This window comes from Ovis canadensis, chromosome 1 (genome assembly GCF_042477335.2).
Source record: "Ovis canadensis isolate MfBH-ARS-UI-01 breed Bighorn chromosome 1, ARS-UI_OviCan_v2, whole genome shotgun sequence".
Taxonomy (NCBI): Eukaryota; Metazoa; Chordata; class Mammalia; order Artiodactyla; family Bovidae; genus Ovis; species Ovis canadensis.
Window position 1 is genome coordinate 32,708,986 of NC_091245.1, and position 20,812 is coordinate 32,729,797.

The 20,812-nt window shown below is 41.1% G+C and overlaps 1 protein-coding gene across 9 annotated transcripts in view; it reads right to left on the minus strand.

Moving 5' to 3' along the window:
* The window catches only part of DAB1 (DAB adaptor protein 1), a 467,365-nt gene that overhangs the window by 358,606 nt on the left and 87,947 nt on the right, over positions 1-20,812 (minus strand). The window contains exon 1 of one of the 9 annotated variants that reach the window (XM_069592728.1): positions 6,354-6,400. The exons of the other annotated variants lie outside the window; for them this stretch is intronic. The gene's annotated coding sequence lies outside the window, so the exon portion shown is untranslated. Of the gene's footprint in view, positions 1-6,353; positions 6,401-20,812 lie in introns of those variants that run through there. 9 annotated transcript variants of the gene reach the window in all.

Consider the following 20,812-nt stretch of genomic DNA (forward strand, 5'->3'; position numbering starts at 1 on the left):
CCCAACCCTCACACAGAAGCCACAAAGCACCTGGAGTTCAGTATAAGGAGAGCTGGGCTCCAGTCAAGGGATGTGGCTTAGCAGACCAATGCATCCCACAGTCACCAGACTCATCACTGTGTTCACAGCAGTCCCATTCCAACAGCCAAGACAGGGAAACAACCTAAACGTCCTTGGACAGAGGAATGGATAAAGAAGATGTGGATAAAGAGCATGTGTACAATGGAATGCTACTCAGCCATAGAAAGACGGAAATCATGCCATCTGCAGCAACACGGATGGACCTAGAGATTGTCACACTAGTGACGAAAGTCAGACAGAAAAAGACAAATATCATACATCACTCATACATGGAATTTATCTACAAAAGAGAAACAGACTCTCAAAGAACAGACTTGTGGTTACCAAGGGGGAGCAAGAAGGGGAGGGATGAAATGGGAGTTTGGGATTAGGAGATAGAAACTATATTACATACAGAATGAATAAACAATGCCCTACTGTACAGCACAAGGAACTATATTCAATATCCAGTGATAGACCATAATGGACAAGAATATGAAAGAACATGTATATATACATACAAGTGAATCACTTTGCTATACAGCAGAAATTAACACAACATTGAAAATCAACTATATGTCAATAAAATAAATGAAAAAAATAATCTATCCAGTGTCATGAGAGAAGCAGATGCCAGGCAGCCTGCCTCCAGTCTCATCTTCTTTCCTCCCTGCACAGCCCATAGGAACATATACTATATCCCATAACACAAGCTAAATGGACATGATTCCCTATCTCTTTCTAGTTATCAGTTACAAAGTCAATGACAGAGATGCTTTTCATGGGCTACTTCTCACTGTTGGTAATGACACTAGTTTTGCCATGCACTCTCCCTTTCCAGGGCTGCCTGTCTGCTTTTTGCATATTTAAACAGCAATTCTAATCATGCGGGTTTGATGATCTGCCTTGAAACCTTTCTCTAGTGTCATCTGTAGTTCTAGTCTTTGTTACATTTAGACTCAGCAAGCTTATTTATGCATCACATTCATTAATTCCAGGATGGTCTGCAATTTGTCTCTTCCAAAAAGAAAAAGAAAATACATACACACACATACCTCTATATTCAGAGGACACTCGTAATGGTGAAAGCAGGTGCCTGAGTGCTCAGCATTAAATCTTCTATAGAGTGAAAAATCTACTATTAAATAATCTGGAAGAGGTCAATCAATAAAAATAACTAAATAATTGATAGTGTTATATTAGGTTAAAGTATAACATATGATCTTCATTAACCCATCAAGAAATATCGCTTGAGTTAAACCACCTCTCTCAAATGAGCATTTCTGGTGTTAATTCAAAAGGCAATAGCAGTCACCCAGGGGATGTTTTTAATTTTTTATGCTTTCACTGCAGTGGTGTTTATAGAGGGGTTAGCAGGGCAATAAGGATCATATTTAGGAAGGCGGCTTGGTGACAGCTAAGGCATTGAACTACAATCAAGTCATCTGCCTTCATGTAAGCAACGTGGACAGCTCCACTCTGGCTACTCAGCCTGGCTGAGGAATAACTGACAAGCTGGTGGAAATGTACTGTAAGAGTGAACGGCTTTCCCTTTTCTTAAAATAAAATACGAAATCTCAGCACTTGGTGTGTTTTATACTGCATTTGGCTCTAAAGTGCCCTTGGTTATTGTTGCATTTTATCACCGAGGGGTGGGGAGGGCGGATGTGTGCCACTACTCAGGTTTCGGGAAGCAGAGCAGGAAGCAGAGCGCACAGGTTCTGGAGTCAGAGAAAACTGAGTCGGAATCCTTGCAGTACCCCCGACTAGCTGCGTAGTCTGGAAAACTGATTTAATTTTACCGGGTCTCAGTTCCTCACCTGTAAAAGGGAGACAGTAATAACGACCCTGCTTCAGGTGGTAAAGAATCTGTCAGTAATGCGGGAGACCTGAGTTCAATCCCTGGGTTTGAAAGATCCCCTGGAGAAGGGAACAGGGCTACCCACTCCAGTATTCTGGCCTGGAAAATTCCATGGACAGATGAGCCTGGCAGGCTACAGTCCATGGGTTGCACAGAGTCAGACACGACTGAGTCCCTTTCACTTTACTAACGACCTTGAAGTTCGGTGAGACAATGTCCACAAAACATTTAGCCTTTAATCTGACACAGAGCAGATAGTTAACAACACGTAGGTTTCTTCCCCCTTTTAGCAGATGAGATGAGAAGGCAATGGCATCCCACTCCAGTACTCTTGCCTGGAAAATCCAATGGACGGAGGAGCCTGGAAAGCTGCAGTCCATGGGGTCGCTGAGGATCGGACACGACTGAGCAACTTCACTTTCACTTTTCACTTTCATGCATTGGAGAAGGAAATGACAACCCACTCCAGTGTTCTTGCCTGGAGAATCCCAGGGACGGGGGAGCCTGGTGGGCAGCTGTCTAGGGGTCGCACAGAGTCGGACACGACTGAAGTGACTTAGCAGCAACAGTGGATGAGAAGATACAGTGCCAACAGGAGGTGCTTCTTGAGAGCAGGTATTGCCCCCCACTGCTCACTGTGTCCCTAGGGCTCAGGGAACACCTGGCATAAAGAAGATGGCTCAGGAGTCTTGCCCACACCCACACTGCTTTTTAGCCTGTTGGAAAGCCTTGCTCTTCCCCCAGGAGGTGCTGCACTCTGACCCTTCTGTGCTTTTGCACCTTTTCAGCATATGCTGTTCCCTCTATCAGGAATAATCTTTCCTCTTTTTTTCTGATGAGCCCAGTTTCATCTTTTTTTTTTTTTTTCGCCACCTAAAGAGCATCATCTCTATAAACAATCATCTTTTCATCCCTGAGTTCCTCACCTCTGAGTGAGAGTGACAGTCACTCAGTTGTGTCCAACTCTTCACAACCTCATGGACTGTAGCCAGCCAGGCTCCTCTGTCCATGGAATTCTCCAGGCAAGAATACTGGAGTGGATTGCCATTTCCTTCTCCAGGGGATCTTCCCGACCCTTTTCGGTTGGCATTTCCACACTGGGAGTCGAACCTGGGCCACCTGGGTGATAACCAGGACTCCTAACCACTAGACCTCTTTTACCTCTTCCCATTTACCTCCAAGGAACCTCAATCTCTCCTTCACACCTGCTACAGCTGGCCCTCACTCCATCACTGAACTTAAACTTGTTATGTCATATTTTGTTTGATTCTCTGTTTCCGTAAATGCTGGCACAGAAACTGAACTGTCTGCTAACAGTAAGAACAAAAACAATGTAATAATAAAAATGGCTAATATATACAGACATACCTCTGAGATATGAATTCAGTTGCAGACCACCACAATAAAGCAAATATCACAATAAAGGGAGTTACTCAATTTTTTTGGTTTCTCGGTGCATATAAAAAATAAAAAAGTAAAAAAAAAAAAAAAGTTGTGTCTGAGGATCTGTCTCCTCAGGCAAAGGAAACAAAAGCAAAAATAAACAAATGGGACCTAGTAAAGCTTAAAAGCTTTTGCACAGTAAAGGAAGCCATAGACAGAAAAACAAAAAGACAACCAACTGCATGAGATAAAATATTAGCAAATGATGTGTCTGATAAAGGGTTAATATACAAAATATATAAACTGCTCACACAACTCAATATCAAAGCCCAAATAACCTGATTAAAACTGGGCAGAAGACCTGAATAGACATTTTTCAAGTGAAGACATACAGGTGGCCAACAAGACATGATAACATGCTCAACATCACTAACCAAGGATATGTAAATTTAAATCACAATGAGATATTACCTCACAGCTGTCTGGCTATCATCCAAAAAACCACAAATAACAGGGACTCACCTGGCAGTCCAGTGGTTAACCTCACTTCCACTACAGGGAATGCAGGTTTCATCCCTTGTCAGAAAACTAAGATTCTGTGGGCCAGGTGACATGGCCAAAATTTAAAAAAAAAAAAAGGCTATAAATAACTATAGTCTACTATACCTATAGTCTATAGTACACTATAAATAATAGAGCAGAAATTCCACTCCTGGGTATATAGCCAAAGAAAACGAAAACGCTAATTCAAAAAGATATATACACCCCAATGCTCACAGCAGCATTAGTTACAGCAGAGGTAAGACATGGAAGTAACCTAAGTGTCCATCAACAGCTGAACAGATGAAGAAGTGGTGTATTAACATAAGTGGAATACTACTCAGCCTTAAAAAGAATGACATTTTGTCATTTGCAACAACATGGATGGACCCTGAGGATATTATGTTTCATGAAACAAGTAGGAAAAAGACCAACACTGTACATAATCACTTACATGTGGAATCTAAAAAATTAAGACAAATGAGTGACTATAATAAAACAGAAACAGATCTGGAGAACAAACTAGTGGTTACTAGTGGGAAGATGGAAGGAAGGAGGGACAAGGCAGGGGTAGGGGATTAAGAGGTACAAGCTATTACGTATAAAATAAATAAGATACAAAGATATACTGTATAGCAGAGAAAATAGAGCCAATGTTTTATAATAACTTTAACTGGAATGTAATCTATAAAAGGACTGAATCACTGTTGTACACCTGAACTAAGGTACTGTAAATCAATTACACTTTAATTTAAAAGTTACATTTACACTATACTGAGTTAAGTGTGCAATTGCACTATGTCTAAAAAATAATGTACATATCTTAATTTAAAAATACTTTATTTATTTCCATAATATGACCCAGAAAGATGTTATGGGGAGGGAGGTGGGAGGGGGGTTCATGTTTGGGAATGCATGTAAGAATTAAAGATTTTAAAATTTAAAAAAAAAATAATAAAATAAAATATTTCTATTTTGAGGGGAAAAAAAATAAAAATACTTTATTAATAAAAATCCTAACCACCATCTGAGCCTCTAGTGAATCAAAGTAGTAACAGTGAAGATCACTGATCACAAATCACCGTAACAAATATAACAATAACGAAAAAGTTTGAAATATTGCAGAAATTAGCAAAACATGACACAGAAATATGAAGTGGGCAAATGCTCTTGGAAAACTGCACCAACAGACGTGCTCAACTAGGGTTGTCACAAATCGTCAATTTGTAAAAGACACAACATCTGCAACATGCAATAAAGGCACAGGAAAACAAGCAGCCTTTACTTGGTGTGCACTGACTATATTCCAGACACTGTGGGAATCCCTTTATGACTGCTTTATTCTTCCAATAACCCAATTGTTTAAATATTCTTATTACTCCCCTTATACAAATAAAAACATTGGCATAGAGAGGTTAATAACTGGCCCAAGGTTCCAAAGCCTCTCCCAGTAGGGTGACACCATAGCACTGTGGTAAAGGCTATGACTCCAAGAGTCTAAATGACTTGGCTGAAACCTGTTTCACCATTAACCAGCAGTGTGACTGCGCCTGGCTCATTAACATACTTTGTCACTTTGGCCTGCTCAGCTAAGAAGTGAAATTCCAGGATCCGTCTTCCCTTTTAGCTAAGGATGGAGGCACAGGAGATACAGATAAATGTATCCCTTCCCCCCAAAGGCAAAGCCTCACAAGTTGAATGCTTTTACCCTGCCTGCAATGGTTCTCCTTTCTCCTGACATGGAACTGAAACAAGAAAACTGGAGCTACAGCAGCTACTCTGCTCTCATGAGAAAAAATAACCACACAGTAGGGATGATGGATCAGAACAGCAGGAGATCTTGGGTTCTTGACGATTTTCTTGAGCAGATTTCCCAGCACTAGTTTACTATCACTCTTCTTTTAATATAATAATATAACAAAAATAAATATCTTAATTCTTCAGGCCACTTGTTGAATTTTCTGATATTCACAACCAAACACATGGAAACAGACAGTATCACTGTGCTGCATCCCTCAACTGTCAAATGAAGGTAGTAACAGCATCGATGTCTTATACAGTGATGTTAGGATTAAATAACAATATATTTAAATATCAAAGCTTGGTTTCTGGCACACAGTAAGAGCCTACTGAATATTTATTCTTATTATCATCATCATTATTACTTCTATTTCTACTACTAGTTAATGAGAGACCTGGCACTCAGGAATTCCACTGCTCAGCTTTTTTTCTTCTTTTTTTAAATAAATCAGTCCTCCAAAGACTCTTTTTACAGAGATAAATATATCTGGTAAATTAGCCATCTTTCTCTGTGGCTTTTGAAGATTGTTTCTAGATATCCTTGCCATTTGATGGTCAATCCCTGAGATATACATAGGAAAGGCATTACTACCCACACACAACAGATTAAAGACCTGCAGACTCAGAGATATAAAGGGATTGCTCAAGGTCACATGGCTAACTTTATTCTAGGTTTTAAGGAAGTTGGCATAAATTCCCAGGTTCTTACCCTATTCCAGTAAGAGCTTCTCTGGTGGCTCAGGTGGAAGAATCTGCCTGCAATGCAAAAGACCTGGGTTTGAGTCCTGGGTCGTGAAGAACCCCTGGACAAGGGAATAGCTATCCATTCCAATCTTCTTGCCCAGAGAATTCCATGGACAGAGGAGCCTGTCCATGGGGTTGCAAGGAGTCAGACATAACTGAACAGTTTTCACTTTCACTTACCCTATTCCACAAAGCCCTGCTTGATCTGACCTCTGACTGCCTTCCACGAAATATCTTTCCTTCTTTTCTACATTTTATTGAAGTTTAATTGCTTTACAATGTTGTGTTAATTTCTGCTGTACAGCAAAGTGATTAATGATACACACACACACACATATATATATACACACACACACATATACATTATTTTTCACATTCTCCTCCATTATGGTTTATCACATGATATTGAATATACTTCTCTGTGCTATACAGTAGGACTTTGTTGTTTATTCCTTCTGTATATAATACTTCGCATCTTCTAACCCCAAACTCCCACTCTATCCCTTCACCACGTCCTCTCCGCCTTGGCAACCACGTGTCGGTCCTCCATGTCTGTGCTTCTGTCTTTGCTTAATAGCTATGTTTATGCGTGCCATATTTTAGATTCCACATATAAGTGGTTTCATCACACAGTGTCTGTTCCTTCACGGCTTTCTTCACTTAGTGTGATAATCCCAAGGTTCATCCATGTTGTTGCAAATGACACTCTTGCTTTCTTTTTTATGACTGAGTAGTATTCCATTGTATGTTTGTACCACATCTTCCTTATCCTAGAGTGTAAGTCTCTTTAAGGCAGGCACATTGTCTATTTTGTTTACACTGTAGTCTTAAAACTAGAGGGAGGAGAAAGTGAAGAACTCAAACCCCCGCAAAAGTCTGAGCTTCATGCAAAGAGACCTGGGCTCAAATCCTGACTTTGTCATGTAACAGTGTCAGGGAAATACATCACTGGACGACTCCAATTCACCTCTAACAGGAGAAAGAGCATACCTATCTCACAGGATTGTTGTCAACTACATGGATAAAGAATGGAGCCCCATGCCTAGCACATGCATGTTTAATAAACTCAGCTCCTCGCCCTTCTCTTTCTCCATGTGCATCACCTGCATGGTGCCAAGTGAATGGTGCTCAACCAACCAATTAACATCAAGAAAAAAAGAGGAACAGAAGAAAATGTTGAAGGCTCCGCTAGCTCTGCTCCTAACAGTTACCCACCTCCCTGCAGACCATGGAGACTACAGTTGGTATCAGTACCTAGCCCTGAAAATTAGATAAATAACTAAGTAACTGGTGCTTCAGACAGTTAAGTGCTTAGAATAGGTCTGGCACATAGTAAACTCTCAATTAATGTCTGCTAATATTATCACCTGTGTTTTTGTGAACAAATCCAAGCACATTTGATATTTTCAATTATCACTGAATGTCTAAATCTGAGACAAACTAGAACCCATCACTGTCATCACCATTGTCCTTATACATTTATTGACAAGAGGTACTGTATTGGGAATAACAGAGAGCAGGTCGGAGGAGGGACTAAGGGGGAGAAACAGATGCAACAGGTATTTAGGGGGAAAAAGGAAACTGAAATAGGTTTTCAGCCTCAGGCTCCTGTTCCCTCAGAGTAGAGACAACCAGGCCAAGTAGCAGCTCCCGTGGCAGGTGTGAGTGGGGCAGAGTGGTCCAACCTGGGTCACCATGATTAAAGCAAGGCCAAAGAAAGATGCACAGCCCTGTGTGTGGCAGAAGGGTCTGGAGCAATGCTCGAAGGACATGTGTCTGAGGGAGACTCCAAGCTGAGGACTCTGGGGCCTGAGCACAGGACTGAAGAGACACAGATGTGAAAGGGCACTGCCTGGGGTCAGACTGCATGCCCTCCAGGCCTGACTGCTGCTCACTCAGCCGGCTTCCCACCATGAGGGGTGGGGGGCTAACTTCTCAGAGCCTTTTTCTCATCTGTAAAGTAATGTTAGTAACTCCTCCTCCCCACACATTGCTACAAGGATTCCTAACCTAATGCCTTACATCCAGTGAGCACATAATAAATGGCAGCTAACTAAAAATAAAAACAGTAGCCAATACTTAAGAGGACTCAGTATGCATTAGGGTTTCTTTGAAGTACTTTGCAAATAGGAACTGATTTAGTCCACACAATAACTCTATGTGGAAATGCTATTCACAATAACAATGATGATGATAACAGCAGCAAAATTGGCACTTCCCACAAGTCAGGCATTCTTTACAGCTTTCCATATATTAACTGTGACTCACAAAAACCCTGCAAAGTAAATACTATTAATGTGCCTATACAGGTGAAGTTTCTATACAGATGAAGAAACTGAGGCAGGGATTAGTGAGCCTACCTGAGGTCATCTGGATAGTAAAAGTTGAGGCTGGCATCCCTTCCAGCTTAGCTACGGTACCTCTCAAAGGATAAAAGCTCAGGAAAACCCTAAAGTAAGTGAAAGGACATTGCTGTCCTCCTTGTTTATAAATAATGAAACAACGGCTCAGAGAGGTGAGGTATCACATAGCTGGAAACTGGAAAACTGTTTCTCTTCGGTAATGATCATCAAACCATAGCCTTTTGATCTGTGGTCCAGGACTACCGTCCACTTCAGCACAGTCTTTTCAACGATCAAATAAGTTAGTTCTATTAGGTAAATATATACTACCTACTCTTCAAAGCTGGGCTGACATTTGCAAATGCAGAAACAAAAATTTAGGAGCTCTCTGGCTTTCTTCCAGAGATAAGCGATCGCGGCTATTTGGGACCTGGACATCAGGGAAAAAAAGCAGCACAATGTTAAAAAAGCAACTTTATGTACTCTGATAATTAACAAGAACAAAATACATCTGACCCCAAATTGGATGTAGTTTGAACCAAACTAGGTCTTCAATCATTTGGAAATGCTAACAGGCCAACTGCTTGATTAAACACGATTTGTATTGTCAATAAAAAATGCAAATGACTATTTTACTGGCAAATACAGCATTAGACTTTGCTTGATATGAAGATTAAATTACATTTCAAGAACAATTCAAGAGGTCAAATTATAAATGAATATCCCCTTCCATTGTCCTTAGGTTCTGGAGGCCAGAATAGGAAATACAATAACAAAAATAATTGCCTGCCACTGTGTGCCATTTCAGTTAAACTAAAATCCACACCAGTTTTGTGTAGTAGAGAATAATATTTAAGCCCCCAAATGGGTCCTATAGTTTAGCACATAATTCCTTGAAATTTACATGGCACACTCCCACTCATCTGAATCAAATGATAAACTCTCTTTTATTTGTATTAAAGAAAATGGGGATTAAAAGGTCAGGAATCCACACAGTGTAGATACGGAGTGCATGGGCCCCATTTTAAAACCTTTTAGTCAGTCTGGCCCAGAGCTAAATCAAGTACACAGGAATTATGTTTGACTGCAAATATTCCCCAATTACAGATAGGAATAAGACATGCATTCTGAATCCCATAGAAAAATATGGAATCACAGATGTTGCTTTTGAGCATCTTTATTTCTGAAATTACAAATAATCATTGTTGGCATCTGCAAGTGGAAAAACTAAAAAAGCAAAGAAATACCTCATCAGAGCATTATGATGTGATAAAACCTCAGGATGGCAGGCAGCGGCAAGGCATTAACGCAGTTGTGCATTTTACATTCAGAGATGCACATGTCATTCTGGTTAAACATCATTGCCCAATTTCCCAAATTTCCCCTCTTTATTTTTTTTCCTGTACACTTTTCACATTAACTTCAAGCAAGACAAGTTTATATAGACTCTAATACCTTGTTACAGCTATTGTTGTTTTCTTTCTGAAAGCTGGAACATATTTTTAGAGCTGTTGGTAAACATGACTAATCCAAGAAGAAATTAAAGAGACACTCTGATTGCATGGGACGAGCAAACACAGAACCAAATAGAAGGGTTTGGTTTCTTTGTGATTCTTTGACCATGGGGTAAAAATCTGAATTCAGAAAACATGGAAATTAAAAAATGCCCTGGAAATAGGTACAATGCAGCTCAAATATGCTAATGATCTAAGGATATTCTGAACAACCTCCCTGGAACTCAGAGCAACGCTAGGGACTAGTTTTGATTACTATGTGTCAGGCATGTTCTACATGCTCACATATTAACCTACATATTAAAGGAGGCAGGTACCACCTTTTCCACTATACAAATGAGGTATGGAAAGATTAGTGAGTTGTCAATAATTACACAGTTACAGAGGCTTCCACAATATCTCAGCAGGTAAAGACTCCACCATCAATTCAAGAGACAGAGGAGACAGGAACTCGAACCCTGAGCCAGAAGATCCCCTGGAGGAGGAAATGGCAACCTACTCCAGTGTTCTTGCCTGGGAATTGGAGGAGGTCTGGCTTCTGAGTGGCTCCTAAACATAACATTCTTCAGACACTTAAATGTCTCTAGATGTTACCTCTCTGTGTCTACCCTATTTATTAACATGATTTCCCTCAGTTGTTCAGTCACTCAGTCGTGTTCGACTCTTTGTGACCCCAGGGACTGCAACATGCCAGGCTTCCCTGTCCTTCACCAACTATCGGAGATTACTCAAACTCATGTCCATCAAGTCGATGATGCCATCCAAACATCTTGTCATCTGTCGTCCCCCTCTCCTCCTGCCTTCAATCTTTCCCAGCATAGGGTCTTTTCTAGTAAGTCAGTTTTTCGCATCAGGTAGTCAAAGTACTGGAACTTCAGCTTCAGCATCAGTCCAATAAATATTTCCCTAAGCAACCTGTATTTGTTATTTATATACATAGCAAATGTACAAATAGATATGATTTCCCTAAGCAACATGTATTTGTTACTTATATACATAGGAATTATACAAATAGATACCACCTTCCCATTTTACAGTTAAGAAAACAGGTTAAATGGTTGTTACTCTGGGCCCCCTCCTAGCACATGGCAGGACGGAATGGGAGCCCTGAAGGTCAATCTCTTTCACTCACACAGCACAGCCTCTCTCCCCAGTATTAGTCTCTTTGGAGAACATCCGCAGAGCTTGTGTTATTCACTCGCTCCTGAAGGATGCTCTAACCCTTTGGGGCCCTGCACCTCAGCACCTGGCAAGCAAGCGCAAGTATTAGTCTCTCAGTCATGTCCGACTCTTCATGAGCCCATGGACTGTAGCCCGCCAGGCTCCTCCATCTGTGAGATTTTCCAGGCAAGAATACTAGTGTGGGTTGCCATTTCCTTCTCCAGGGGATCTTCCCCACCCAGGGATCGAACCTGGGTCTCCCACAGTGCAGGCAGCATCGGAGCCACCAGGGAAGCCCCCTAAGCACAAACCCAATAAGCACTTGAAAGACTCCATCTAGAATATGAACTTCTCATCAGTGGCTCAGATAATACTCTGCTGCAAACTGCTATTATCTTCCTTGTGGATTACTTACTGCCACAGCCTCCTAACCACATACATTCTCTGCCTCTGCTTAGACTGCCCTACAGCAGGTTTTCAAAACACATCAGATTCTTCCATTGCTGTTGTTTGGTCACTCAGCTGTGTCCGACTCTGTGACACCATGGGCTGCAGCACACCAGGTTTCCCTGTCCTTCACTATCTTCTGGAGCTTGCTCAAACTCATGTCCATTGAATACATGATGCCATCCAACCACCTTATCCTCTGGTGCTCCCTTCTCCTACCCTCAATCTTTTGCAGCATCAGGGACTTTTATACTAGGACAAAGCATTGTATGATCTTCCTGCCTCACCACCTTTATTCCTCTAATCTCCTTGGATGCCATTCTCCCCTCCTTTCCCTGTTCCAGGCACACTGGCTGCCTTGCCATTCTTCCCATAAGTATGGTGTGCTACCAGCTTGGCACCTGCAGCTCCACTGGTCTCAGCTAGCAAAGCAGCAGACTCTGCAACCTCCCTCAAGTCTAGGTTCAAATGTCACTGTCTTAGGGAAGTCTACCCTGATGTCTCTGTTTAAAATTACAAGCCCTACCCCTTGTGCACTCAAGCTGTCTCCTCTGCTACGTTTTCCTCCAAAGCACATGCTAATATACTGTGTAACTTGCATGTGAGCTGTGTTTCTCGTGCAAATCTCCCAGCTACCAAGCGAACCTTTCCATTGGCAGAGACTGTTTGACTTACCACTGCATCTTTGGTACCTAGACGGGGCTTGTTTGCAGGAGTAGGTGCTAATGAACATGGGAGAGAGGGAGGGAGTGTAGAGAAAGAAGAGAATTCTCACATTTCTTGGTCTTCCAGGAGTGCCCACAGAAGACTAGTTCCCCCATGAATTCTGGAACCCTAAGGCCTTTTTTTTTTTTTCAATTGACATACAGTTGATTGACAATGTTGTGTTAGTTTCAGGTGTACAACAGGGATTCCGTTTATATACACACACACACACACACACACACACCTTTTTAGATTCTTTTTCCTTATAGGTTATTATGAAACACTGAGTATAGTTCTCTATCCTATACATTAGGTCCTTGTGGGTTATCTGTTTTATGTATTGCATTGACCAAGGTCTTTCTGTTCCTGATCTTTTCTCCCTTTTCCCTCCCTCTCCATCCCCCTTCCTTATTCACATTCCTTGTGTCCCAGTCGGGAAAGACCGTTTTCCCTGAAAAATTTAAATCCTATAACATAAGGGACACATATAGATGTGTCATTTTGCTCATTTTTGATGATGGCTGTGATATGTGTCCTTTGCCCTTTTAATCCCCTCCCCTCCTGCACTGGCTATTCTCAATATTGAGCTGGTAGCCTGAATCCAAGTGTCTGGATATAAGGCTCAGTTTTTGAAACATTTTTTTCTAAAATTAGAAACAAGTAGACATCTAATACAACCTTATAAAGGCAAAGGGATCTAGTTAAAAACATACATGGTATCTATTTCTGCTTACAGTTGTATTGTGGAACCCCATCTATGCCTGTAATTCTTCACATAATGAGTGCTCAGCATGCCACACGCAGTATTATTCAAGGGCAGTTTTTGAGGTCTAGGGTCCCATGTACTAGTCACAGCCTCACTCCTGATAGGTTTAAGGGCCCTTGGACAAGGACATTCTAGCTCTGTTGTCTCAACCACAATACTGTCAAAAATTCCCACTTGATGAGTTTACTGAAAAGGGTGAATGAGATGTATATTTGCAGGTAGTTTATAAACTCTAAGCAGTTAGAAGCTATATTATCTTCTTTTCAGCTTATAATTATAGCTTAATCTTTTCCTTCATTCTTAAAATGTTTTCTTTTCTTTTTCTTGTCTTATCATTATGCATTAGCTACAGCCTTTAGCCTAGTAGTGACTGGAAGTAGAAAATACTTTCTCTTCTCATTTCTAATATCAGAGGCTTTTTTTTTTTCATAGAAGCTACATTATTTTGGCCATGCTTATCTAAGCCTCAGTTCCTCATCTGGAAAACAGCGTGAACAGCTGGGTGCTGAGTGAAGATGAGATGAGAGATGGTACGCAGGAAACTTTGACACACTGTCCCTCTCAGGACCTGTCCATCACTGTTTCTGCTCATCTCCTCCTTCCTGACTTATGAAAACATAGCACTTCTTTTTAAAAAACCATTGCTAAAGCCTTTAACAAAGCACTCTGTTATATTCTTATTACGAGACTGCCATTTCTAAAGGCACGTTTAAGAAAGGTAAGTGGGAATGAGAAGTGATTACAGACCAATGATTTCAGGCTGACACATGAATTTAGCTGACACATTTAAGGTACTTATGTTCTCATTTTTTAAAAGCCATCTTTTAATCAAAGTCCAACATGTATTTGCTGAACCTACCCTAGGTGCACACTATTAGGTTAGACATGGTAAGAGGTTTCAAGGATTATAATTAGAACTACATGTCAAATTAAAATAAGATATGATCCTTTATAATCTAGCTATGACAAAATGACATGTACCACCAAAAACTGCTTTGTTGTGTCAACAAAAGGTTTTCATGATTCAGCAATAGATATAGTTTTCTGAAGCAGCATTTAATATCCTAGTGAATTCCAGAGAAGCAGCACTCTTGGGCTCTGTAGAGATGGCAGAGATGGAGCAAGGTCTAAATACTTTGGATTCATTCAACAGACTTGTCCTGTGATGGAAATCTCTGAGGCTGATCACTCAGGCTTGTTTGGAAGATGCCAGAGAGCAGAGCAAAATCCTGTGCCCTTCCAGCTACCCTAAGTAGAAGGGAATTTGCATAGTAGACAGTGCTGCAACCCCACCCTCTTTGATTCATCTGAAAAGGGAAAGAAGAGGTAAGATATTAATTATATAGCTTAAGCCCCTCTCCAGAAAGAAGAAAGCCCAAACTGAAACACACATCACAAAACTCTGGAAACCCTGATGCTGAACTAAGCAAATTAATGCTTGTACATGAGCTCATTCTTCTAGATTACATCTAAAAGCATGGGCCTGTTGTCAATTTGCATGTGTTCTGTGTTGGAAAATAAGCACCCTGGGTCTAATGAGGAGCAAACGGTGAGAATCCATCCTGCTGTGGAGGCTCGGCAAAACCTCAGATCCCCTCTCTGCATCTGTGTGTCGTGGTCCGTGAAGTCTATCAGATACACTGTACTGAAATTGATCAGGCAGCCATCTGTATTGATTCCTGCTGCCACTGTGGAGAGTCAGTCACCATAACTATTCACTGGCTACATGGAGACACAATCTACATCTGCTTCAATCCCTTCGGACGCTGCAGCGTGCAGGCTCAGTCTGGCCAGCTGGGCTCAGTACACAACAACAGGTAACACTGTGCTTCAGTCTGTGGCCTGGCCTTGTGCTAAATGCACGCACTGTATGTTTGATCCATCACACCCTCCCCAGGCATGTGTGCCGAGGAAGCAGAAGCAAGAGGCTTCGTAGCCAGTAACCAGGCCCCCTGAACTCTGCACCAGAAGGAGCCATATCCTGAGCGCCCACTCACCTTTACCTCTTTTTCCAACCTTCCAGCAGTTGCAGATGATGGGCATGCTGATCACAGGAAACAGGCTCAGAGAAACAGGCTAATTTGCTCCAGGAGAGTAGAATTCGTGGCCCTCCTGACACCCAGGGGCTGGCCTAAGAATTTCACATGGTAACACTCGGCAGCTCCACAAGGTAGCTACTGCTCTGTGTCCCCATTTTACAGATGGGAAAATTGAGGCCCGTGGAAATCAGTGAGTTTCCTGAGGTTACATAACTGGTAAGCAAGCAGACATCCTGAGGTGGTGGTCTGAGCTCAATGTGTATGCTCTTAACCCTAAGGCTGCATCTCTGATTGGGGGCTACGTCCAACCTGCCCACCCTTCCCCTCCACCTCAGTTCCTCCCGACATTCAAATCCAGGGAGCTTGCCTGGCTCATTCTCTGGTACATGGTGGGAATAAGCAGGGAGATCATCTGGCATCAAATCTTGGTTTTAGTGTTAAGCAAACAAATAAGCCAGAAAACATTTCTGCGCCCTATGGATTTTTCACTTGTCCACATAATGCCTTTGACACCTGCCCAATAACCCTATTAGCTTGATATGAATATCAGGAACACATTTAAATAAACACAGGGTCATTCCTTCTAAACCTTCAGGTTCTATCTCCTCTGAATGTGTGTTTTTATTCCAAATCTCCAACGCCAATACTGTTGTGTTGTGTATGTGTGTCTGTGCGTGTATTAAACAGAGGTCCCTAAACAAAAAGAAACAAAAAATTCTTTTAATTTTCTCTTTTGAACTGTTAGAATTTCAACTAGGTAAATTTCTCTTAGAATAAGAACACAGATCTTGTCTCTTGCATCTAACCACAGTACTCCCCAACTTTAGAGCACAAAGGTCCTGAGAAAAGATTACCACCAAGAATTTACTCTAAAAAATAAGTGTTTGCCATTCAGCTAGTGGTCAAGCAGGCTTAGTGAATATCACATGTACAAAACCCCTTCTGATAACAGAACGCACTCTGACATCATCAAAGTCCTCAAGCTCTTAAGTAATGATATCCATTAAACATGCTTCAACACTGCTTGATGGTAATTGAGAACATTCTCTGCTACTTAGTGCCAAGGAGTATTCCAAGGATATTCCTTGACTTGCTTCATTTTATTCTGACAACAGCCCTATAAGACAGGGCCTATAACTACGACCATTTTACAGGTGAGAAAGTGGAGGCAGGTTAAGTTACTTACTCACATACAGTATGCTGCAACCATTGGGAAACACCTAGAATTTCCCTGAATGAACTTCACTCTTTCTCACCTCTCTGCCTCTGTCGTGGGTTATTTTCTTTCCCTGAAACTCTCCTTACCTCACTGATTCATATGTATCTTTCAAAACTATGCTGCTTCCCAAGGTTTTCTTTTTTTTTTAAATTGAAGTAGAATTGACTTACAATATTTGTTAGTTTCAGGTGCACAGCACAGGAATTCAGTTTATAAAAAGAATACATGAGTAAATAAAGAGAATATAAATACATATATAAATATAAATTATTTTTCAGATTTCTTTCCCTTATAGGTTATGACAAAATACTGAGTATAATTCCCTGTGCTATATAGCAGGTCCTTGTTGGTTATATATTTTATATATAGTGGTATGTATATATCAATTCCAACCTCCCAATTAATCCCTCCCCGCTTTCCCCCTTGGTAAGCATAAATTTGCTTTCTATATCTGTGGATCTATTTGTTTTGTAAATAAGTTCATTTGTATCCTTCTTCCAATATAAGCACTATCCTATCATATTTGTCTTTCTCTGGCTTACTTCAGTTAGTATGATAATCCCTAGGTCCAACCCTGGCATTATTTCATTCATTTTTATGGCTGAGTAATATTCCACTGTATATATGTACCACAATTTCTGTATCCATTCCTCTGTCAATGGACATTTAGATTGCATCCTGGCTATTGTGTATAGTGTAGTTATGAACATCAAATCAGTTCTTTCTGGATATATGTCCGGGAGTACAATTGCAGGATTACTCAGTAGCTCTATTTTTAGTTTTTCAAGGAATCGTCATACTATCTTCCACAATGGCTGCACCAATTTACATTCCCACCAACAATGTAGAAGGGTTCCTTTTTCTCCACAGCCTCTCCAAAATTTATTATTTGTAGACTTTTTAATAATGGTCATGTTGACCAGTGTAAGATGATACCCCATTGAAGATTCCCTAAGGTTTGTCTATCACCACTCCCTCCAAGGTGATCAGAAGCTGTTCTGCACCACCACTGCCCCACTGCACTTATCATGCTGTATCATAAGGCTGTTTTTATGTGTCTGTTTTGTTATCAACTTATCTCCACAGCACTTGGCACACAATAGATGCTCAATAAATGTTTCCTACTGGAAAAAAATTCCAAGACAGCAAATATTATTTGCAGGAAAAGTTCAAGATGAATCTAACAGCTCTAACTCACTGAGATTTCTCTGATGTCAGCTGCTGTGCCAAGCTGACATACAGTGTTATCATTTTATCCTCACCAGAGCCTTTAAAAACTGGAAACATTACCTCCATTTTACAATGAGGCAAAGTGAAAGTGAAAGTCACTCAGTTGTGTCTGACTCTTTGCGACCCCACAGACTATACAGTCCATGGACTTCTCCAGGCCAGAATACTGGAGTGGGTTGCCCTTCCCTTCTCCAGGGGATCTTCCCAACCCAGAGATTGAACTGGGGTCTCCTGCATTGCTGGCAGATTCTTTACCAACTGAGCTATCAGGGAAGCCACACAATGTGGTAAGCTGAGGCTAAAGAATGGTATAACTGACCCATCCAAATTCATACAACCAGTATGCAAGAATAAGATGCTGCAAAAAAAACCAGTATGCAATTGAACTAAGATACCAAACCCAAGACCATCCAATTCCAAAGTTCCTACTCTTCACACATGCTGTTCCAGGCTGCCAACATGTAACTGGTGGATCTATTATTTTAGAAACCACAGCACTGCGATCTCTTCTAGAACGTTCGTCTACTAAGAACAGTGCCCCTGGCCAGCCTCTTCTCTTAACTGTTGAAGGAAATGAGCTAAGATAGCCTTCAGCGATGTCATCGTGACAGTGGTTGGAAAAAATGGATCCTATGCCATTTTGCATTTGCTGCTTGTGAATAAAACTGTGAAAGCTAATTTAAAAACTTTCACACTTGGTTTGAATGAGGACTGTCAGCGCTTTGCAAATGCTAAATTGTACACAATTAGCTCAAAAGGTGTGAGTTTAGGCATACCCAGCAGCTTCTCAAATGAGAAGGCTCCCATGGTCACCCCAATGAACCAAGGGGAAAGCCAGAGAAGGTTCTAGAAAAAAAAAATGGACAAGTGTCAGCGGTTTGTGAGGAAATTGGGCACTAATACATCTGCCACTGTCTGCAATCCCATTAAAATGCAGTTCCCATCCCCACCCCCAGCCCCTGAACACTAGTGCTTCATGAGATCACGGACTCTGGGGCACACTTGCCTGGGGTGAGTTATGTAAGACACAGAGCCTTTGTTTTGTCATCTGTAAAACAGGGATAACACTACAGTCATCAGAAAGCTTTGCTCGGACTTTACAGCATGCATGGAACACCCCTGGCATGGTGCCTCCCTGGTCAGAAAACTGGTGATATTTGATGATGTCGTCAGGCTTCTCAAGTGCTACCCTGATAGGGTATGCACACTTGAGGGCAGAAACACAGTCTTGTTTACTTCATGATCCTGGCTCGTCTGTATCATCTTACAGCCCAATCTTTTTCAGGGTGATTATCATTAGTAATATTACAGTTTGGCCCTTAAGTTGGTCCTAAGTCTTTGACACAGTGAAATGGAAAGAACCTTGAGGCTGCACCTGGGGATCTGTGTTCCCATCCTGGATCTGCCTTCCTTCTGGGCCAGGGACATCTGCACAGACTTTTTGATCCCCTGGCTCAACACCTAACACAGAGCACACCAGTGGTAAAGGGTTTTGGATGAACAAATAATAATGTATTTGAGCATCTCTTTTCTCATTTTAATAATAACTGCCTCACAGAAAAGGGACCAGAGGGCAGTCTGTAAAGGAGAAATAAAGCACTATATCAGGAGAAAGATGAGCAACAATGAGCAGGAACCAGCAGAGATAACAGGAAAGCCTGCCTCCCCTCTGAGTTCCAGTGCTACCAGCAAGTCCAGGATCTGCAGCAGCATCTTTTTGGACCTATTCCTGAATCTAAATAATAAGAGCTTCTGTCTGACTGCTGTCTCCTGCCCAGTTAACCTGACTTAGAAATTCTACAAGCTTCCATAACTACCAGGGTGCAGGGAGACTTAATAAAAGAATTTTAATAAGAGCAGTGCATTTTAAGGCAAAAATAACTGTAATTACTTGGAGCCTTCATAACATCTAAAATCTGATTAAAATGTACCATCGTTTATGAGCTGACATGAGATGGTTATCATGTATCACAGCCCTGCAATTACTGCTGGTACATGTGCACAGAAAAGGACTGTTTCTTTTTCACACTTGCATGGTACTCTAATCCCTCCATAACAGAGCAATTTTAATGCAAAACAGATACACAAGGGAATGAGAAATGAATGTCTGTTGACCTACTATTGTAGGTCAGGAACTGGGAGGCACGTTAGAAAGATGGCCAATGTAGAAATTAACAGCATCACCGGAAGAATGAAAACCCTGGAAATGTGAAGGTCACAGAGCTGGAAAGTGGAAGAGGTGAGTGACGTTGGACCTGGATGCTGTTTGACTGCCATGGATATGTACTTTCACTCACAAAAGGGCTTAACTGGGCTGAGCAACGTCTACATCATGGCTTCACCATGGTCAGCTCCCATGTGGCAGTTCTTACCCACTTCAGAGGAGCAGGGAAAATCTGGAAGAGGAATCCACACACCAGGTTAGATTTGAGATTCAACTTAATTTCATAGGTACTAGTCTGAAAGCATTCTATGCATTTTACTTGAAGAATGCTATCTCATGGTTATTTTGATGCAGAAACAATTGGGATTTTAAAACATTCATCCTTTCAACAATTACTGATTGCATCTTCATTCATTAGACAGTGAAAAGTCAATTCTGAGAGACTTTCTTAGCCACATGTAGAATGGAACCCCATACTTCTTATCTCTAGTTTGCTTGTCTCCTCATATTTTAATTCTTATCCCCACACATACAGTTGCAAAGCTATATATTTATTTACAAATAAATATACATATATATTTTTTATTTATAAATTTACAAATACATTTATTTATAAATTCTATTTCTTAAATTTATTATCATCTCCACAACTCATCCCCCCCACCCCCCTCAAATAAAGTGGAAGCGCTCCTGGATAGGACTTTCTAATCTGTTTTGTCACTGTGGCTTCCAAATACCTGGATCATTGTCCAGAACACAGGAAGCAATATTTACTCTGAAATATTTGTTCAATGGATGAATGAAGAGCTGAGATTACAGCAGATCAAATGGACAGGC